Raw genomic sequence first — 19,523 nt, 5'->3', positions numbered from 1 at the left:
CATGTTGACTCCAGACAAAATCGCTGCAGAGTGAATGAGTAGTTGCTATCTATGGTCCACGGGCCACTGGCAGCAAAATGAATGTCTACCTTTCAGCAGTTATGATAAGTAGCGCGCTGAGTGGTGAGTCATCACTGGTTTTCCTTGCTACTGTAAACTAGGTTGCTGCAGGAAGCCTCCTTATAAGATAGCACTGGAAGCAGAATAACAAACCAATTTCAGTTCTGTAATTTCATCCACTACTTCATTTTCTACCAAGGGCAAAATGATACAAACAGCACTGACAGGAATGGAAAGATGTTTCAATTTAATTACCATAAATTAACAATAGCAACGAATAAAGTGGAGGGAATGACAAATGGAACTGGAAACATAAAATAAGGAACCAAAGAAGGAGATGGAATGAAATCTAATGGGGGGGGGGGGGAAGAAAAGAACAGGCAGAAGACATGAAGAAAAATAAAGACAGAAAATGCAGTACAAATTAATTTTGTATAGTATATTTCATACAAACTATATGCTATGATGCTCTACAGTGTTAAATAATGGTGTATAAAACAAATAGTAAGTAATAGCAATCAGAACAGTAATATACCGGTAAGTAGGCAAAAAAAAAAGGAAAAATGCTTGTAAAGAAGATAAATAATCAGAAAGGTAGCGAAAGGCAGCAAATACAAGCAAAGAAATAAGATGGGAAAATCTCCTAGTAAAGAAATGACAGATTAAAAAAAAAAAAAGGGAAAGTGTATGAGAGAAAAATACAGCTGGAATTATATAAACTAGTGCTATAAAATCTACGTGACTGAGCAGAACAAGAACTGCAGCACTTTCTAAATTTTCCCTGATGCTGATACTATCAATCAAATCCTTATGACTGAGTCTCAGGTGCTGCTTTACAGTATCTTCCATACTTTGGCAAAAGCTGGGATCTAGAAATGTGAAAGGCCGAATTCGATCCTTCAGCCCATACCAGCAGAGAATTGGTCAAAATGCAAGAAACAAAGGCTATTATTCTCCTAAATTCTATGAGTTCCTTTTAACTGTCTATACATCCTTGTTAATTTCATCCCTACTGAAGTCTATGGGCTGATATTGATGAAAATGCAATAGCCAAAAAATCATGAAAATGTTTCACACTTTTGCACAGTCCTGCTGCCAATGCTGCTGCAAGTGCGGTAGTTGCTATCTGTTTTCTTTCTACTGTCTTTTAGCCTATGTTGAGATTTCTACTGGCAGTTGCATGAGCATGAGACAGCATGACCACTTTCAAATATGTGACTTGATCCAATGTGTCTAAGCTTACATTGACTTCCGTGGGACCTAAGTGAACTGCACTTTCCAGGGCAGCTTCATTGACTTCATTCACACCTGAGGATCTACCCACCCAGATACAACACTCACACTGGTAATGGGGCTGAAGATTGTAGCTCTTATGGGTGTGGGGGAAAAACCTGGATGTGAACTGCAGGCACCATCATCTTCCTAGGCAGACTGGCAAGTAACTGAGAGTGTGAATGATCACTCGTCATCTCAATGCAACGGCCTGATTATGGCAATTTAAATGCCAGTATGGTAATCATATCACAAGTGCTTCGAGCAGAATAAATTTTTCATTTGAAACTTTATCACTTTGTTCAAAATGGAAACTTCTGCATAAACTACTAGTTCTAATGTTCTAGGATTTTATGTTTAAACTGAACGTTTCAAAATTTTGGGTCTTTTTTTTTAATCAATTCTTCCCCTTTTCACCTTTCTTTCCTTTTAATTTCTCTCTCTTTTTCCCCCTATTTTTCCTTATCCTCAACTTTTGAAAAGTTACAGAGCAGGACATTTTGAAAAAGTAAAAATGGCAAAAGGAGAACTTGAACAAGAAACCAAACACTGAGCATCATTCACTCGATTGCATTCAGAAGCAAAAAGAAAAAGGTGGGGGAAATGGGAAAAAAAGGAAAAAAGAAATTGATTTTAAAAAAAATTGTTTTTAAATGGAATGAAATTACTTCACATTTTGGTCTTTTTTTCAACCAGCTCTACAACAGATCATTTTAACAGAAATATCTCTCACAAACACAAAATGAGAGAAATGTGCAAAGACACAGTAAATCATGAAGCGAACACAGGGAGCTAGTAGGAATATAAATACGAGTCAAACTAGGTAAATTAGAACAGAGATATGCAGAACCTCAAATACCAAGAGTGAGATTATAGTGAATCCTTAAGGGTATTTGCAGCTATGACAGACGCTGGTCACTGCGATGCTGATTAATTGCTCTAGAGTAGACCTGATTAAGAAGATCTGCACCTAACTGATACTTTGGGGTTGGCTGAGGAGAGCAAAGAGGCTAATTAGGCAGAAGGTAGAAAACACAGAAAGGAAGTGCAAAGGGGGAGAAAGAGAGGGAGGCTTTCAGAGTCAGACCCTAGAGCAATGGTTCTGAACTATGGGGTGGGCCTCTCAAGGGAGGTGTGAGCAGTGTGTTTGTTTTATTTTTAAGTGCTCTGGTTGTCAGCCCTGGGTGACTGGGGATCATGCAGAAGGGCTGCGCACGCCCAGGAGGCAGGAACAAAGGAGACAGCCAGAACCCTGCCACCCAGGCTCAGACTCTCCTTCCCCAATCCCTCACCTGCAGGTGGTGGGGTTCCAGCTGTCAGCCCCAGGATGCCAGCAGGGTGCAAAGTCTGCTGTGAAAAGTGATATTAAAGAATATTACTTTTCACATTGCCACCCTTACTTCTGTGCTGCTGCTGGCACAGCACTGCCTTCAGAGCTGGCCACCCAGCCAGCAGCCACTGCTCTCCTTCACAGCTCTGTCTTCACAGATGGATGATGGTATATGTACAGAGGCGTAGCGAGCGCCCTCCGTACCCTCCCACCGGAGGGGGCCCCTCAAGGAAGGGGGCCCTAAAAGTGGCAAAATAAATACCGCATTCCAGTTTCTGCATTGTAAGGGGCCCCGCCCGGACATATGTTCGGAGGGTGCCACCGTTCGGAGGGGGCCACGTTCTTTATTGCTACGGCCCTGTATATGTAGTTTGGAGGGGGGGGGCATGTAAATGATATAGCCACAAGGAAGAGGGACTTGATCAAATAAGTTTGAGAACCACTGCCCTAGAAGTATCTCCCAAGAGGAAGATCCCTGGCCAAGGGAGCTAAGGATTGTATGTTACCGTAAATACAGGGCTACATGAGTTTGTCAAAGTAAGGGGAGGACACTGTGAAATAAACCACTTGAGATGCTTACCAGAAGAAGGTATCTGACCCTGCCCTATCACAGTAGCCAATACAAATGAAGAAATGAGTGCAACATGAGAATAACAAACAACAAAATATATTACTTTAGAGCATGCCTGTTCACAAGAGGATGTAACGTAGTGATTTATGAGAATTGCAAAATTACTCATCACTGTCACAGATTCTTCTCAGGAGGCTACACAGAGGATTGCTGTTGAACATGTGATTGATGAGACACACATACAGAGATAAAAAAATTTACTCAACACCCAATAAATTCCTATTATCAGCACACAGAGATGCATAGAGAGGATAATCATAAGATATAATCTTAGGATTATAGACAGACTCAACCTCTGAAAAACAAAGATAGAAGAAAATGTAAGTGAAGATCACCACAAGAGGAAGCCGCTGGGCCAGCCTTCCTACCATGTTGCCCCATGTCACTGTCCCAGTGTCCTGACAACAGGCTGAATAACCACATCTTTTATACACCTTGGCCAATTCCACTCGCACATGTTCAGGATTATATCAGATAAAATTTCTCCCTTTGCCTTTGTGTCATATTCCGGCTAATCGTAGTTAAACTTCTGACTGTTCATACCTCACTTGCATCAATTCATGTCCCAATAGTTTTGATACGTCAATGCATTTAGCTCCATGGTTACCTTACTGCAAAAGTACCCCAAATCCCCTATATTTTAAACATTTATGCCATCATGCAATACACTTGTTCTTCTGTGGTTAAATTCTTTGTCACAAAGTATGAGAGTGTATAATAACTTCAGGTCAAACCTTCAGGCCTACTTCAGCTAAGAAATAATAGGTTTAATTTTTTGTTACTAGTCCTCAGCTTATTGCCAAACCTACCAGAGTTGTTATACAGTTTTTATATTTCCCTACTTGCCTCTTACAGGTTATTAAAGCTTATTCCAAGCATTTTAGCATATGACATGTGATTAACTTCTTACACAGAGTCCTTCTTTGAGATCAGGTCAGGGTCACTGGTCAACAAGGTGGAACAATGTCATGTAGAGTATGATTTGATAGCCATATAAGGGAGGAAAATTTAAAATAAAATCATTAGCTATGCAGAAATGTTTTGAGAAGATCCTGATCTGGAAAAAATTATTTGTTAAAGAGAGAAAAATCCAGATGACAAAACAACCTGTAAAATAATTTACTTTACTTTTTTTGTGGGAAATAACGCTCTTCATATGAACCCCAAGCTATTCACCAGCTGGAAGGGATGATATTTTCAGATATCATGGATACCAGTGAATGTGAGGTCTTCAAATCTGTTGCTGCAACCTCTCCTTTCCTTCTCCTCCCTATGCTTGACAGACTCAACAAAATGTAAATATTTTACAGCAGACAGGAGAAACAAAGACCATCTGTAAGTGTCACCCACCAAATGTCACCTATGTCAATGTGCTAAAAAACCTACAATTTCTCAAATATTTTAAAAAGAAGTTTCTTTAGGTTGACAATTCCATATGAAACTTAAATAATGACATGACAAATATCACACTGCATCCAGTCTTCCACTCTCTTAATAGCAACCTGTCCCCCACTCAATCTTCATCTCAAAGGATACTTACAGATGGTGGCTAGAATATTTTCAGGTCAGATTGCCTAATGGAGAGAACCAGAAACAGGTACTGTAGGAGAATCCAAAAGCGGAAGAAAGAAGACACCTTTGAAAATTGCCAATTGCATTATTTTTGCTGTTCACACTTTATTTTCTCTGTTAGTAGGATGAACCTCATTGGTGGCCTCAACAACAAGGGATAGAACCCTGCTTTCTTTGGCTACAGCAGCTGAGACATTGAAGACTATAACCTCTAATTTGCTTTATGGGGAAACCAAGTTTTAGCTCTTTTGGAAGGAATCATAATTTAAACTGGATGTATCCTTTCTAATTTAATTTTTTTGTTTTTGTATCCAGTATCAACGGATCACAGCGCCCCTGCTATACGTATGCACATTCCCCAACCAAAGCCTATTTCATTATTTAAATTTTGCATCTCTTTTCCAGTTTGAATTTTTCAAATGAAAGTAGTTGCATCTTTATCTAGTTTTCCTCCATAAAACATGTTAGTCTGAACAGCAGGGCCGGCTCCAGGGTTTTGGCCGCCCCAAGCAGCCAAAAAAAAAAAAAAAAAAAAAAAAAGCCGCGATCACGATCTGCGGTGGCAATTCGGCGGGAGGTCCTTCGCTCCCAGGCAGAGTGAGGGACCGTCCGCCGAATTGCCGCCGAATACCTGGACGTGCCGCCCCTCTCTGGATCGGCCGCCCCAAGCACCTGCCTGACAAGCTGGTGCCTGGAGCCGGCCCTGCTGAACAGACAAGGGTTTCAGATAGTTAAGCTAATTGGATACGTATTTGAGTCCTTATGCAGTGTGTTGTTGTAGCCGTGTCAGTCCCAGGATATTAGAGAGACAAGGTGGGTGAGGTAATATCTTTTATTATATTATTTATAAAATATTTTAACCTCACCCACCTTGTCTCTTTGAGCCCTTAGGCATTTATCCAAATCAAAGCCAAACCCCAAGCTTTGTGAGGGTCACCCATCAGCCTGGCTGGGCAAAAAGCTTATTTAAATTAGTGATTTTAAAGTGATATTAAACATAATGACAATATTTCATGGAAATTAGTGTGACCTCTAGACAGCGTATAGTACAGCTGTTTAAATAGGAGATATTGCCAATATTGGGTAGAACTCTGCTCTCGGTTACACTTTGAACTTGATGATATTGTATATATGTAACGAAGAGTATAATTTGGCCCACTGTACCTGATTTTAAGATGTTGCATTGCATAGCTGTATAAAAAACAATACCGGCCCTGATCCGGCTATTGGATCCGTGAGAGTGGAACAGAGCTTACATGGAGCCCTGTAACAGGACTCTATGTGGATACATGGACCCATCCAGGTGAATTCAATTACAGAATTAAAGACATTGGGTGAACTCCTGGCCACACTGAAGTTTATGACAAAACTCTTTTATTAAAGTCAGGATCCAGAATATTTAACAATGACAGGTGTAGATAGCTGATACATCAAAAGAAGTTGTATTGTATGTTTTTTCCTTCTCCACTCCCCTTTCATATGTCTTGTTTTCTTAGATTGGGACTGTGGTTTTATTATGTGTTTGAAGAGTGCTTAGCACTAGGGTGTGGCACCCTAACAACAACAGCTGCTGTTCACCAATATACATTCAGTAGGATACCACATCACTTAAGTAACTCAGATGAAGATACTATTTAAAAACTGGAAAACACTAGTTTATGTATTTGAATTTTAAAAAGGATTAACATGGATTTTCATCCACAAGTGAATATGAAAGCAGAAGTGCTGTTTAATAAAGATGGGACAAAACAAATGGGTGGAAAGAATCCAGGAAAGTCATCTGTAATCTAACCATATGAAAGCCAAAAGGCAACCCCTAAACTGCCAGTACAACTGCCTGTAGAATTTGCCAAGGAGCCAGAGTCTGATGTGGAAAATACTATATTTTTCCACAACTTCACATCTGGACCCTATAATTGCCATCTAAAAGGAGTGGTGGTGTTCTGGTAAGTAAATGACACCCAGCCACCCTGCCTAAGCATTTTTGATTAATTAATGAAAAATATATTCAATATGTAAGTACATTAGCACAAAAAACATTGGCACTGCGTTACATGTGACAGGATTTTCCAAATATAAACGCATAAATACACTCTCTGCAGCTGAAATCTAGATTAATGTGGGGTAATGATTTTATTTCCTTAGAAAACTTTGAAATAGTGACAATCATTAGGAGGGGCGCTAACAGTAATTGACAATAATATATTTTATATTTCGAGTATACAAAAGGACTCGACATGTTTTACCAACTGATTCACTTAAATACCTGGAGTGAGATTCTCACCTTCAGTCCGGTCCCTTTTTGCTATGTACAGTGGCATACAGGATATCTAAAAGCCCCATTTCCAGCTGGGGAAGGGTTTTCCCAGTACAGGCACTGTAGAAGCCCTAAAGCTGCTTCTTGAGGACCCCTCACAAGATGGGGTTGGAAGTCTAGTGGGGGGCTGTCTAGTGGGGGGCTGTGGAGATTCCAGCCAGGGCTGCAGTCTGTAGAGCAGCACAATAGAGTCTCTAAGTTACACAGGGTCTCCTCAACTCCTGGAGCAGCTCAGGATCAGGAGGGCACCGAAGTGGGCTGAAATCAACTGCACTACATCAGCATAGCGAGATGTGATTACCACCCTGTCTAAGGAGAAAAGACCCAATCAGTTGACAACCCTGACTGGAATGTGAGCAAGGGTCCAAACAACAGGTGTCAAGGTTGACTTGCCAGCCAAAGTATCCATTCAGAATTGACCAGCCATCCAGTGTTCCTGAAACATCAACAAAAGCTGTATTTCCCCCACCTTTTCTATCCTGTCTCTCCTCCACCTTGTGTCTGACAGTTAAAAACAGAAGAAGTGATTACTCTTCAACCATCAGGACTCAATGTAAAATTCACCCTTTCCTTTTCCTCAAGTGTTGCATAAACAAAAGAGACATATTTTGCCTCCAAAAAAACCCCACACTTTAATAGGTTTTAATTGATTGGTTGCATAATCACTCAATTCCAGTTTCAATATAAATGATTATTTAATTTCTTGTGTTTGAACTTTCAACTTTAGAATGAATGCTTTTGGTTGTTTACCAAGAAACCAAGTAAACCAAGCCTCTGTAGAATAAAACCATAAATCTAAGTATCATTGTTTTAATGTAGGTCAGTGAAAGAATTCATAAATAACTCTAACTCTTTTGACCCTTGAGATCAGTACAACAATGCTTAAGTACAAGTTATATGCAATATATATACTGTAAGGTACTTTTAGAGGTACTATAAGTATTTAACATTGCCCAGTGTTGTGACATTCTTTAATAGAGGAAAATATGTGCAGTGCTTGGAATCAGTGGGATGTGTTTAGGTGGCTATGTCAGGCTTAATTCAATATTTTCTTTGGAGTTGTTGACTGATGTTTCAGCCTTATTAGCTAATTATTTTTGATATTTTCTTTTTAATGGGGAGGGTAATGTTTACATTGACATTGCTTCATCTCATCTGGACATTATAAAGTTGTCTCCATATATACGTTAGCAGAGAAAGAATCACATGTTGGTATAGTAATAGTAAATCCTTAAATCTGCATTTTTTAGTCTTGATACTTTAATGCAGTTGTCAGACAGCTCCATTCACATCATCTTGGTAACTTTGGACCTGATCCTGCAACCCTTACTGGGCCAAGTGTCCCTTTAATTCAATGAAATATTTACAAGGGTGAGGGTTTTAAGACAAAGCCCTATGTTAAGTCACTAAATTCCTGATCTTGCACCACTGACTTCAGTGAGAACTTTGCCATGGACTTCAATGCATGTAAAGTCAAGTCCTAAATCCCAGTCAAATGAATGACAAACTATGTTGATCAACAAAATATTATAAAATATAATTGTTGCACGGTACATCAATTTGTTCTTCTATTGATACACAGGCGAATACATAGGCAGCTAGAGAAAACCAGTAAGTCCTAAATTTAGACTTGAACAAATAATATTTGTGATGCTCTAGGCCTTTTCAGTGAAGATTAAAGACTTTCTCTTTTTCACTCCTGTGTCTAAACCACTGGGTCATTTATTTCTCTCATGCACCACACCTAGAATTAAATAAGGACCCATTGACTTCAATAGAGCTATGCCAATTTATACCAGGAAAGAATCTGGCTCAGATTTTAAGGCCAGAAGAGACCATTATGACCATGTATGATAACTTTTTGCATAACATAGGCCAGGGAATTCCACACAGTAATTCCTGCATTATACCCAATAACTTGCAGGAAGGGTCCATAATCAGCCTTGAGAACCTGGCCCCAAACTTGATTTATAGACTCCAGCTACTGGAGAATTTATCACACCAGAGTAGTTACACCTCTTCCTAGTTTGTTGTGGCTGAATTTGAACTGTGGACCAGTTAGCCTAAAGTTGATCCCTGGAAAGATACTAGAACAAATTAAACGATCAATTTCTAAGCACCTCAAGGCTAGGTATTAGCCAAAATGGATTTATCAAGAATAAATCATACCCAAATCAACCTAATTTCCTTCTTCTCCAGGTTAAGTTCTCCTCACATCTTCTATGGGTCAGCTCGATTATCACTTCAAAGTTTTTTCTTCTTCTGCTACTGATAGCTCATCTCAATTGATTGGCCTCTTACAATTGGAATGCGTACTTCCACCTTTTCATGTTCTCTGTATGTATAAATATCTTCTGTCTGTGTGTTCCACTCTATGCATCTGAAGAAGTGAGCTGTAGCCCACGAAAGCTTATGCTGAAATAAATTTGTTAGTCTCTAAGGTGCCACAAGTACTCCTGTTCTTTTTGGTCTAGTTGAGAAGAGAGAAATAGTAGATATGATATATCTTGATTTTATATAAGGCACAGACACATTCCCACATGACATTCTTATAAGCAAACTAGGGAAATGTGCTCCAGATGGAATTACAACAGCTTATAAAACGTACTCAAGGAGTAGATATTAATGCTTCGCTGTCAAACTAGAAGGGAGTATCTAGTGGGATCATGCAGGGGTATGTCCTGGGTCCAGTCCTATTCAATATTTTCATTAATGAGTTGGAAAATGAAGTGGAGAGAATTTTTATAAAATTTGCAGATGACATGCAGCTGGGAGGGTTGCAAGCACTTTGGAGGACAGGATTACAATTCAAAATGACCTTGATAAATTAGAGAATTGTTCTGAAACTAACAAGATAAAATCAAATAAAGAAAAGTGCAAAGAACTTCACTTGAAGGAAAAATCAAATGAACAACTACAAAATGGGGAATAACTGGCTAGGTGGTAGTACTGCTGAAAAGGATCTGGGGGTTATGGTGGATCACAAATTGAGTGAGAGCCAACAATCATAGAATATCAGGGTTGGAAGGGACCTCAAGAGGTCATCTAGTCCAACCCCCTGCTCAAAGCAGGACCAATCCCCAACTAAATCATCCCAACCAGGGCTTCGTCAAGCCTGACCTTAAAAACCTCTAATGAAGGAGATTCCAACCACCTCCCTGGGTAACCCATTCCAGTGCTTCATCACCTTCCTAGTGAAAAAGTTTTTCCTAATATCAAACCTAAACCTCCCCCACTGCAACTTGAGACCATTACTCCTTGTTCTGTCATCTGGTACCACTGAGAACAGTCTAGATCCATCCTCTTTGGAACCCCCTTTCAGGTAGTTGAAAGCAGCTATCAAATCCCCCCCCTCCCCCATTCTTTTCTTCTGCAGACTAAACAATCCCAGTTCCCTCAGCCTCTCCTCATAAGTCATGTGCTCCAGCCCCCTAATCATTTTTGTTCTCCTCCGCTGGACTCTTTCCTATTTTTCCACATCCTTCTTGTAGTGTGGGGCCCAAAACTGGACACAGTACTCCAGATGAGGGCTCACCAATGCCAAATAGAGGAGAATGATCACCTCCCTTGATCTGCTGGCAATGCCCCTACTTATACAGCCTAAAATGCCAATAGCCTTCTTGGCAACAAGGGCACATATCCAGCTTGACTCATATCCAGCTTCTCATCCACTGTAACCCCTAGGTCCTTTTCTGCAGAACTGCTGCCTAGCCATTCGGTCCCTAGTCTGTAGCAATGCATGGGATTCTTCCATCCTAAATTCAGGACTCTGCATTTGTCCTTGTTGAACCTCATCACATTTCTTTTGGCCCAATCCTCTAATTTGTCTCGGTCCTTCTGTATCCTATTCTTACCCTCCAGCGTATCTACCACCCCTCCCAGTTTAGTGTCATCTGCAAACTTGCTGAGGGTGCAGTCCATGCCGTCCTCCAGATCATTAATGAAGATATTGAACAAAACCGGCCCCAGGATCAACCCTTGGGGCACTCTGCTTGATACCAGCTGCCAACTAGATATGGAACCATTGGTCACTACCCGTTGAGCCCGACAATCTAGCCAGCTTTCTATACACTTTATAGTCCATTCAGCCAGCCCATAATTCTTTAACTTGCCGGCAAGAATACTGTGGGAGACTGTATCAAAAGCTTTGCTAAAGTCAAGGAATAACACTTCCACTGCTTTACCCTCATCCACAGACCCAGTTATCTCATCATAGAAGGCAATTAGGTTAGTCAGGCATGACTTGCCCTTGGTGAATCCATGCTGACTGTTCCTGATCACTTTCCTCTCCTCTAAGTGCATCAGAATTGATTCCTTGAGGACCTGCTCCATGATTTTTCCAGGGACAGAGGTGAGGCTGACTGGTCTGTAGTTCCCTGGATCCTCCTTCTTCCATTTTTTAAAGATGGGGACTACATTAGCCTTTTTCCAATCATCCGGGACCTCCCCCGATCACCATGAGTTTTCAAAGATAGCGGATGTGATTGCAGAGCTGTTGGCCATTAACTCCTTTAGCGCCCTTGGATGCAACGCATCCAGCCCCATGGACTTGTGCTCATCCAGCTTTTCTAAATAGTCCTGAACCACTTTTTTCTCCACAGACGGCTGGTCACCTCCTCCCCATGCTGTGTTGCCCAGTGCAGTAGTCTGGGAGTTGACCTTGTTTGTGAAGACAGAGGCAAAAAAAAGCATTGAGTACATTAGCTTTTTCCACATCCTCTGTCACTAGGTTGGCCTCCCTCATTCAGTAAGGGACCTTTCCTTGACCACCTTCTTGTTGCTAACATACTTGAAGAAACCCTTCTTGTTACTCTTAACATCTCTTGCTAGCTGCAACTCCAAGTGTTATTTGGCCTGCCTGATTTCACTCCTGCATGCCTGAGCAATATTTTTATACTCCTCCCTGGTCATTTGTCCAATCTTCAACTTCTTGTAAGCTTCTTTTTTGCGTTTAAGATCAGCAAGGATTTCACTGTTTAGCCAAGCTGGTCACCTGCCATATTTACTATTCTTTCTACACATCGGGATGGTTTGTTCCTGCAACCTCAATAAGGATTCTTTAAAATACAGCCAGCTCTCCTGGCCTCCTTTCCCCTTCATGTTATTCTCCCAGGGGATCCTGCCGGCCCATCAGTTCCCTGAGGGAGTCAAAGTTTGCTTTTCTGAAATCCAGGGTCTGTATTTTGCTGCTCTCCTTTCTTCTTTGTATCAGGATCCTGAACTTGACCATCTCATGGTCACTGCCTCCCAGGCTCCCATCCACTTTTGCTTCCCCTACTAATTCTTCCCTGTTTGTGAGCAGCAGGTCAAGAAGAGCTCTGCCCCTAGTTGGTTCCTCCAGCACTTGCACCATGAAATTGTTCCCTACACTTTCCAAAAACTTCCTGGATTGTCTATGCACTACTGTATTGCTCTCCCAGCAGATATCGGGGTGATTGAAGCCCCCCATGAGAACCAGGGCCTGTGATCTAGTAACTTCTGTTAGTTGCCAGAAGAAAGTCTCATCCACCTCATCCTCCTGGTCTAGTGGTCTATCGCAGACTCCCACCACGACATCACTCTTGTTGCTCACACTTCTAAACTTAATCCAGAGACTCTCAGGTTTTTCTGCAGTTTCATACTGGAGCTCTGAGCAGTCACACTGCTCTCTTACATACAATGCAACTCCTCCATCTTTTCTGCCCTGCCTGTCCTTCCTGAACAGTTTATATCCATCCATGACAGTACTCCAGTCATGTGATTTATCTCACCAGGTCTCTGTTATTCCAATCACATCATAATTCCTTGACTGTGCCAGGACTTCCAGTTTTCCCTGCTTGTTTCCCAGGCTTCTTGCATTTTTGTATAGGCACTTAAGATAACTCACTGATCGTCCTACTTTCTCAGTATGAGGCAGGAGTCCTTCCCTCTTGCACTCTCCTGCTTGTGCTTCCTCCCGGCTTCCCATTTCCCCACTTACCTCAGGGCTTTGGTCTCCTTCCCCCAGTGAACCTAGTTTAAAGCCCTCCTAACTAGGTTAGCCAGCCTGCTTGTGAAGATGCTCTTCCCTCTCTTTGTTAAGTGATGTGATACAGCTGCAAAAGAAGAAAACAACTAACCTACGAGGAAAGGTTAAAAAAAACTGGGCATGTTTAGTCTTGAGAAAAGAAGACCAAGGGGGGACCTGATAATAGTCCTCAAATATTATCAGGGCTGTTATCAAGATAGCTGGAATTAATTGTGCTCCATGCCCACTGACTGCAATTAGCTAAATTGGCAGCAATGGAGATTTAGGTAAGACATTAGGAAAAACTTGCTAATTATAAGGATAATGAAGTACTGAAATAGATCATCAAGGGAGGTTGTGGAATCCCTATCATTGGAGGGTCTTAAAAACAGATTACATAAACACCTGTCAAGGATGGTCTAGGCATACTTGGTCCTGCCTCAATCCAGGGAGCTAGACTAGATGACCTCTTGAGGTCCCTTCCAGTCCTACATTTCTTTGACATTACAATTCCATTAAAATATATTATTGCTGCAGCACTATATTTACCTTTACCACCATGTTTGTGCTGTAACATGTTGAGAATAGGAAATACCACAGTAAATATAAAGTAACTTATACTAGGATTTTAGTGGTAAATGTTCTGTTTTTAAGGGAGCCTGCTGTGTTTTAGGCTATTGTCCAGTAATTGCTTTTCTATGATGTTAGAGCAATATTAGACTCACCCATAAGCATTTGGGATGATTGAAATACGCATTTCCACTGAAATATTAGGGGAAGGAACAATTGTCAGGTTTGTATTTGTTAAAAACCTGACCAACTTCCCAAGTGACATTCTGGAAAATATGCAAATGATTTTTTAAGTTATTTTAGTAATAATGGTATTCAGCTCAGGAAGTTTATATTAAATCCAATCTACCGAGGAATTACAGTGAGAACTTCACTGTAGCTGATGGATGATAAGAATAAAGTCCTCTCAAAATGAATTGAGCCTTGTGTATACATCCATAAACTATGGTCAAACAGTTTATTTCACATAAAATCTCTACATAATGGGCAATGTCATGTAACACTGATCCCAATCCAATTGGATCCCATATTATCAGTGTATTTTTTCAGCTGAAAAATTTAATGTGATAGTATTTACAAATATTGACTTTAGTTCAGGCTCTTGGAACTTAAAAACACGATGTGACTTCCCAGAGATAACTTGGGAATTAGAGCGTCTTTTGGTCAGTGCAGAGATTGGTATTTATGCACACTCTTTGATGTCTTTGAAAATAGGTTTGTGGTAAAGTGGGCAAATATTGTTAATGAAATTAGCATTAATATTTATGAAACACACTGACAACTTCTACAAAGATAGCCTTGAGTGTGGGAAAACCAAATATGTGGTATTCAAATTTGAAAAAATTTATTTGAGACAGCAAAAGTGCATAACTCTTGTGAACAGAGCACTTAATCACACACTTGAATTATCAAGAAATCTCACATAAGTTTAAGGAATCATTTCAAATAAACGTAGTAACAGGCCATTATGAAATCTTATCCACAATGAGTTACAACAGCATGCAGTGTTGTGGTATATAAAAGGAGTAGCAAGAAACAGTTTTTGAACTAGAGGTTTGTACTGTATTTATACAGAACCTAGCACAAGAGGGTTCTGGTCCATGACTGGGGCTCCTCAGTGCTATCTCAGTACAAATAATAAATAATTATTAGAAATGTTAAACAAAAGCCAACATTTCAAATCAGAGTAATTATTTAATGACTTGTAACTCAGATCATTCAATGAATTCTATCCAAACTTTGCAGAAACATTATTTTTGCCTTTATAATTAATATGTCAATTTTCAATTTTCCAAGCTAAAATTATATAGTGGTTAAATTAATGGAGATGTCCTATCTCCTAGAACTGGAAGGGACCTTGAAAGGTCATCAAGTCCAGCCCCCTGCCTTCACTAGCAGGACCAAGTACTGATTTTGCCCCAGATCCCTAAGTGGCCCCCTCAAGGATTGAACTCACAACCTTGGGTTTAGCAGGCCAATGCTCAAACCACTAAGCTATCCCTCCCCCAGGATCTTATAATGTACAGCAGTTGCTACTTTAACTATGGAGATACTATTGCCTCTCTGTCACACCTAAAGCAAAGGGCATATTTCAGAGTTATCTTTTTATCCCAGGATGAAATGCTCACACAGCTATTGCTCTAAAAACATTCTTGTTTATTACAGCTTTTAAATTTGTTAACATCCAAATGGCGTAAGTTGACCTTGGGGAGTGTAAGGTAATGGAATATGTTTGCTGCTTTGGGCCTTTTGTCCTTTAAAACAAACAATGAATTGGGGCCCTTTATGAGAAAATATAGTTTGAGAATTTCTATTTTCATGGACGTGTAATGTAGTGGAAATTAGCAGGGTGCACTCAAATGAAGCTCTCTCTCAGGTACTGTACAGACTCCTACGTACAGCATGTGAGGAACACAACAGGAGTAATATTTTGGCATTGTAATAGTAATGACAGAACATATCCTGCTCTAGTCAAAATTACTGTCCTGACACTAAGGAATGAAATTTTCATCAGTGTAACTTTTTCATGCTGTGACACAACAGTCATCACTTCTCCCATTCCTCTTAGGTATTTGACCCTGAGACAGCAAGATAATTAAGCACCTGTGTAACTCTAAGCATATAATTGGTCCCATTGACATTAATGGGACTACTCACATGTCAAAGTACATTGCTGAACTGGGGCCTGAGTGACCAGTCTGTCAGTTTTTATTCAAGTGAATAATTCCATTGACTCCAGTGACATTTGAGGGAACAGAAACCTTGCAGGATTGGGCACTGAGTTTGTAAAACAAAACTTGAACAGATTAGTAATTAAAACTGAAGACATTAGAAAAAGGTGAAGGTAGTATAGGTTAGTTTATCATTAAATTAATTTCAGTTAGCCTATGCAAACTAAATTCTGATAAACTCTGTCCTTCTCCACATCTTCCCCTTCATTCACATTACTTCAACAGGAAAGAAGCACAACATGGAATGTAGCTTATGCAATAAATATGTAAATAGTTTATGTGGTATATGTTCTCCCCATAGGGAATTTTGTGTTCAATTGAATACTTCTAACTAGGGTCCTACCAAATTCACATCCGTGAGAAATGTGTCATGGACCGTGAAATCTGGTCTCTCCCGTGAAAGCTGGTCTTTTGTGTACTTTTACACTACACTATACAGATTTCATTAGTATTTCTCTCCCCCCATCCCCCACCACCTTTTCGGTGATGACCCCTACAGTTACACCACCATGAATTTCATATTTAAATATCAGAAATCATGAAATTTACCATTTTTTAAATCCTATGACTGTGACATTGACCAAAATGGACCATAAATTTGGTAGGGACCTACTTCTAACTAATGGATGATCGTTTCAATGCAAGTGAGACAGAAAATAGTCAAAAAGGAATCAACTCAACTGTTTGAGAAGATCGAGGTAATATTCTGAAAATATTTGACAGATCTTTGTTTCCTGTTTTAGGTACAACTGAATCTAATACACCCATCTCATATACTTCAGCACCACCAATGGTGACCAATGGAAATAGAAACATGTGCACTTTAATAATCCTAAACTCAGTTCAACAGACTTAAAAATGTCACTTAGCATTAGTATCAAATACCCCTATAACTAATATAAATCATATCAGATCACAAAAGTTGTGTAGATTAATAATTTTCCTTTGTTATTTTACACTGAATATTCAGTACAAATGGTTGCTATAAAACTAATTTAATGAGCATATAAAATAAAATATATAGATCTGATTTAAAAAATGATGAGGCTACAAAATTCATATTTTTGTGCCTAAAAAAGTAGCCTGATTTCCAAAAGTGCCGAGCACCTACATTCTCTCATTCACTTCAGTGGGTACTGCTTTGTGTTCAACACTATACATTCAAGCTTTTTACTTGGGCACCTAAGTAAGGATTTAAGGACTATTTTAGGTTTAGACATCCATTTTTTGAAATTTTGGCCATAATGAAGATTTAATTGAATAATTAATAGTAACATCAAACCACTAATTTTACAGAAAATATAGATTAATCAATAGCCTCGGAGTGAATTAGGCAGTACTTGTGCGGTACTTTATATTTTAATTTAGTCTGTAGGTGGGATATTGGTTAATATATTCACTTATTATATCTGTTAGCAGCTATGTGTTGTTTTAAAAAACAAACTAATGGCATAGGATTACAAAAAGTATTAGCTGCAGTCAGAATCTCTATGTGGTGTCCCTGATCTGTTGGGTGTAATTTTAAAAGGATTAGTTATATCAAAACATTTTTTTTAAAGAGGGACATTGTGAAAAATGTTTTACCTGTGAAAGAGCCTTAGGAAGACAGCTACCAGGGTTGCTGCTACATTGGTTTGGATTACAGCCTGTCCAGGACAGAGTTGAAGAATAAATGAGTCAGCTGTGCATGCTTTCCAGACATATTTGTAATGAGGATCACATCCCTGAATAACAGACCTGGGTTGAGTGATGATCTCTGCCATCATAGGAATGGGGCTTATATCGTTCAGTGCAAATTGTTTTCTCCTATCAGTATTTGGAAGTCCAGCTCCATTGGATCCTAAAAGATTCTGAGGGCTGCGATCAAGCTGTTTTTTTCAGATATTTTTCATATAAAAAGTGATTTATTTGTTGAAACAACATAAGGAATCCTTTATGGGAAAACCTATAGCAGCCCTGAGTGTACTTATGAATGATTGTCTTGCACGTTGCCAGATGGAATCAATATAGCATTTAAGTAGAGCTGTCCAGAAAAGAGAAAAAAATATTCAGAAATTATTGTTGTTCTTCATCTTCATCAAAATTTAATTTCAACCAAAAATTGCCAACTAGTTGTAGAGTTCAGGAAGTGTGAGAGATATTTTAGGGAGGACATCTAGTTTATATGCTCTATGGCCACTGAAGGCTGTTTAATTTGTTAAATTTTCCAGAATATGGTTTAGTGATATGAGAGGCTTTGGTTATTGCTATTACTCCCATTTTTGTTGGACAAAGTGTATAACCACAGAATCATAGAAATGTAGGGCAGGAAGGGACCTCAAGAAGTCATCAAGTCAAGCCTCCTGTGCTGAGGCAAGACCAAGTAGACCTAGACCATCCCTAACCATAAGCGCCAACTTCTCCTGGTGCCGGTGGGTGCTCGACCCCCCACACCCCTGCCCCACCCTCATTACAACCCCTTCCCTAAAGTCCCCACCCCAACTCTGCCCCCTCCCTGCCTCATTGGACCCCTTCCCCAAATCCCTGCCCCGGCCCTGCCTCCTCTCGTGAGCGTGCTATGTTCCCAGTCCTCCCCCCTCCCTCCCACAGCTTGTTATCCCGCGAAACAGCTGTTTCGCAGCAGCAAGCACTGGGAGAAGCAGGGACGCAGCGCACTCAGGGGAGGAGGCGGAGGTGAGCTGGGGGGGGGGGGCAGGGAGCTGCCGGTGGGTGCAGAGCACCCATCAATTTTTCCCCATGGGTGCTCCAGCCCCGGAGTATCTACGGAGTCGGCGCTTATGTCCCTGACATGTGTTAGTCCAACCTGTTCTTAAAAACTTCCAATGATGGGGATTCCACAACTTCCCTTGGAAGCTATTCCAGAGCTTAACTACCCTTATAGTTAGAAAGTTCTTCCTAATATCAAACCGAAATTCCCCTTGCTGCAGATCAAATAATTTCTTCAGTGATTTTTTAAATAATTTGTCCCAGTATCTTTACAGGTATTGGCAATATCAGGTGATGCAAATTGAAATAACTTATTGCATTTGTGTATATATGCAATCCCACTTGCAAAAGATGCACTGAAGTTACATACTTATCTGTCATTTGAATGTGGCTTTTTTAAAATGGTGTGTTAAGTGTCCCATTCTCATCATATAAACACAAATATTTAATGTCTTTACATTGCACTGATTAAATTAGTGGTCTCCACTTTCTATCACCATTGACTTCAGTAATAGTCACCAACAGTGTAGTAATGACATGAACATGTCTGATATTGTGAAGGTCATGGTCCGCTCCTAGGAATAAACTCTGTGCAAGGGCTTTGGCCCTGGATTTTGTGGAACACTTCAGTCAAGGTTTAGAGATGGACAACCAGAATGATTAATAGCATAGAAACACTTTCATATGAAGAAAGAAATAAAAGATTGGGACTTAGAAAGCAACAAATACAAGGGGACTTCATAAAAATATACAAAATAATGAATGGTATAGAGAAGCAGGGCCGGCTCCAGGCACCAAGCACCCAAGCTGGTGCTTGGGGCGGCACCTGGAGGGGGGCGGCGCGGCGC

This window comes from Terrapene carolina, unplaced genomic scaffold, assembly GCF_002925995.2.
Source record: "Terrapene carolina triunguis isolate 2854851 unplaced genomic scaffold, T_m_triunguis-2.0 Scaffold66, whole genome shotgun sequence".
Classification (NCBI taxonomy): Eukaryota; Metazoa; Chordata; order Testudines; family Emydidae; genus Terrapene; species Terrapene triunguis.
Note: the sequence above shows the minus strand (reverse complement) of the source record.